The sequence below is a fragment of the Malaclemys terrapin genome, chromosome 1, assembly GCF_027887155.1.
Source record: "Malaclemys terrapin pileata isolate rMalTer1 chromosome 1, rMalTer1.hap1, whole genome shotgun sequence".
In the NCBI taxonomy this organism is placed as follows: Eukaryota; Metazoa; Chordata; order Testudines; family Emydidae; genus Malaclemys; species Malaclemys terrapin.
This window is the reverse complement of record NC_071505.1, coordinates 134,716,367-134,720,431: the sequence shown is the minus strand read 5'-3', so window position 1 is coordinate 134,720,431 and position 4,065 is coordinate 134,716,367.

Sequence of the window (4,065 nt, the reverse complement as noted above, 5' to 3'; positions counted from 1 at the left end):
GTCCTGCTTCCATGCTTTTTTCCATGACATTCCCTATGTCTGGAATAGCCAGACAACACTTTTTCACCAAGCTCCTCTCCCCTTCTTCATTTCTGCTTTTCCTAAATTCTCACTTCTAGCATGTCAAACTAAGTTAGTTAAATTGGTGCCATTTCTGCGTGTAGCCTGAGCCCCTAATGTTCCCCCCCCCCCCCGGGTACAAAGTTTACAGTTTAAAGTTTAGACCACCCTTAAGTTCTTTTGCAGTATCAGTTTTTGGTAATATTTGAATTGCCCTTTCTGAGCACACACAAATTCAGTAGTACCAACTCTTGTGTATTAATCGCAAGTCACTGGATTTTGGAGCCTGCAGGGGGAGCTCTCACAATAACATGAGAAGCTTCTCCATTCCTACAATTTTGAGGGCTGCTCCAGACACAGCAGCTGCACAATGTGACTACAGGAGGAGTGGAGCCTTCGCCATCCCTGCTGCAGCTGAGCCTTGGCAGCACTCCCCTAATGCACACTGCTCACACACAACAACACACTCCACTCCAGGACTTCTCTTGGAAGAGCAGCTGCTAGGTTCCAGGCAGAGGAGAATCCCTGGAACAGCAGGGAGGGCAGAAAAGATGGGGGCAGTTGGGGAAGTGTTGCTTCTTGCAAAAGGCTAAACCAGTCCCATCGTATGTTTCATGTAATATTATAATTTATATGAATGATTGATATAAGTTGCGAAATATAAATATTGTCATTATATAGGATCATTTTTGGAACATTACAAATACTTTAAATATAAAATTGCACATTATTCACGTGTATGAATAATGTGCAATTTTATATTTAAAATGTATAAAGTTTGTGGGGAGGACAACTTTATGATGTATAAAAACAATGTTTCTAGAGCAGGGAATGGGGGGGAGGGGTGGAGAGAAAACCACTGGGATCATGCTCATCCCACAATATATCCATTCCCTTCTAGATGTAAGAGCTAGGGTGACCAGATGTCCCAATTTTATAGGGATAGTCCCGATTTTTGGGTCTTTTTCTTATGTAGGCTCCTATTACCCCCCACCCCCATCCCGATTTTTCACATTTGCTGTCTGGTCACCCTAGTAAGAGCACTACTGCTTAAGGCCCTGATGCTGCAATAAGCACCATGTGGGTGCTGTAGTCCCCCAAACAGAGCTCATTGCAGGGTTGGGGGGGGGTCTAGCCAGATTGTGAATCAAAGGCAAACCTAGCAACTGTCAAAGGAGATGCATCCGAAGAAGTAGGCTGTAGTCCACGAAAGCTTATGCTCTAATAAATTTGTTAGTCTCTAAGGTGCCACAAGTACTCCTGTTCTTTTGTCAAAGGAGAGCAGTCAAATATCAGGTGGTGTCAGTGAAAGTCCTTTACTGAAGGAGCATTTGTCTAAGAGTTCAATACAAACATTCATCCTGCTGAAATGCAATTCCCAGATGCAGTCAAACCACAGTGAATGAAAGAAGGAAAGACAGAGTATATCACCAGGGAAATACAGAGTTAAAAGATTCTAGGAAGAAAGAAAATACTGATTAGGTACCACTCAGAAGCCACAACCTTACTCCATTTACTCCTTCCCTCCTCAAATAACATCATAGCTTTGTGTTTGTTTGGCTAGGCATGTTCTTTCACAGACTTCGGGTTTGCAGACTACACCCATATACTAAGGAAAAACACCCTTGGATTACGCTAAAGTTACCTCTCCCTCCCCCTCTTTTTAGGGCTTAGAACATAGAAGAGGAGAGTAGTGTCAATCTCTTTCATGAGGTACCCATCCACCCTGTGTGAGGCAAACAGGATGAGGAAGTAAAAAAGAAAAAGTCCCCAACAAAAGATGTTTCTCTTTGCATTCCCCGGGATTGCAGGGCTGTGTGACTGTACGTGCGTTGTCTTGCCATAATGACTGTTATTTGCAGCAGGTGTCACTTGTGAGGCAGAGCTTTACTGAGAACGAATCACACTAGGAGAACTGACTCCTGGGGCGCTGTGTTGCCATTGGAGTCGGATGTCAGGGGGATCCGGATGCAGGGATTTCACACCACGGCAGTGGGCCTGGCGGGAGGCAGGGCAACATTCTCTGCATGTCTGCTGCAGACACCAGGAAGTGACAGCAGAGGGCACTGCCTACTCGGTAGGGCGCTGCAGAGCCAACCCCACCCCACGCCTCCAGGCACTTAGGGAACGTCTGAAAAGTGTAAGAGAAAATGGGAAGAGAAAGTGCAAGAAATCTCGGGAACATGCTGGCAGCTTCCTTCATGCTGTGTGCAACAGAGGGGGCACAAAATGTGCAACTGACAGGAGAAATTGTAAAGTTGCTGGTTAGGACAAGAAAAAGGCAAACAACCCCTACATGAATGTAATTGTAAGAATGAAAAGTGAACATGAAATCAGGTATTCTGGGTATCCCAAGAATACTGGCCCAAATACTGATTGCTTGTACATCAGTGCAAATTCAAAGTAACTCCACTGAGGTCAGTATAATTACTTACTCCTCATTTGCACCAGTGCACTCAAGATCAGAAGTTAACTATGCCTAGCTGTTGTGGCATTACATTTGGTAGGGGCAAAACTGCAATAAATTGCATGTAAAATTTTACCCCGCAATGAATTGCCAGGAAAAGGCTGTCACAAAACAGTAGGCACAATTCACTGCAGCTGCAAAATTGTGCCTGCAAAAACAGAAGTCTGGCTAGCAAACAAGCCTTTTAAGAGGGAGAGTCAATGTTGCTATGAGAGTGTTTGCATTGCTTGTTTTTCGTTTTATTTTAAAGTCACCATTTTCAGAGAGAGCACCAGACAGGAAAGTCAGAGATCTGAGTTCTAGTCCTGGCTGTACCATTTTCTCACTCTGTGACCCCAATGGGCACATTACATCTCATCTCTATGCCTGTTTGTTTATCTGTAAAATGATCATAGACTTTAAGGCCAGAAGGGACCATCGTGATCATCTAGTCTGACCTCCTGCACATTGCAGGCTACAGAACCTCATCCACCCACTCCTGTAATAGATCCATAACCTCTAGCTGAGTTACTGAAGTTATCAAATCATGAAAATAATTTTAAAGTTAAGACAACTAGATTTGAAAGAAACTTAGGGCTTGTCTACTACACTTAAAATGCTTAGCAACGTATCATCATATGGCTCCTCCTTTTTAAAGTACTTTGAGATGTATGGATGGAAAGTGTGATATAATATATGTGTAATATATGATTAATAATATTTAATGCGATTTTAAAATGCAATATTCAAGGATGCCACCTCCTCTTCCCTGCAAAGAAAAAAGGGTGAAAAATGGATTGAAATAATTGAATTGGCTTCTGCTACCCTGGATCACTTGTAATTCTTCCCACTTTCAGGCAGAAGCCTCTTAACTGGACAGAGGCACAGACAGACATGAGTGTGAAAGTTACAAAGAACTGCCCAGTGGACACCTATTGCAATGGGGAATGACTGGATTCAATAAGAGAGACAATGTGGGTGAGGTAATATCTTTTATTGGACTAAATTCTGTTGGTGAGAGAGACCAGCCTTCATGATTACACAGAGCTCCTCTTCAGGTCTGGGAAATGTACTCCAAGTCTCACTGCTAAATACTAGGTGGAACAGATTATTTAGCATAAGTACTTAACACATTTCAAGGGACCGGGCAAGGTGAAATGGCTTGTTAAGATGTGTCCGGGGAGGAAGCAGCTGGGGGTGGGTTGTTAGTGGGTTACTACAGATGTTGTAAAAAGAACAGGAGTACTTGTGGCACCTTAGAGACTAACAAATGTATTATTACAGATGTGGTAATAAGCCATAAATCCAGTGTCACTGTGCAGGCTGTGATTTTTAATAACAGCGAGTTATTGTGTGTTTGCACACTTCATGCAGTGTGCAAACACACACCTGCCTCCGCTCTTCTCCCTCTTTGCGGCTCAGGGACCGCGCCACCCGCCTCCCCGCCCCTAGGATTTTTAACAGTTGCTTTTCGTGTGCTTGCGCGGTGCGAACTTTAGACCCGGCCCCCGGCCCTCCCCTGCCTTTAACTAGAAGACCCGGCTGTCCCTCTAGAAACT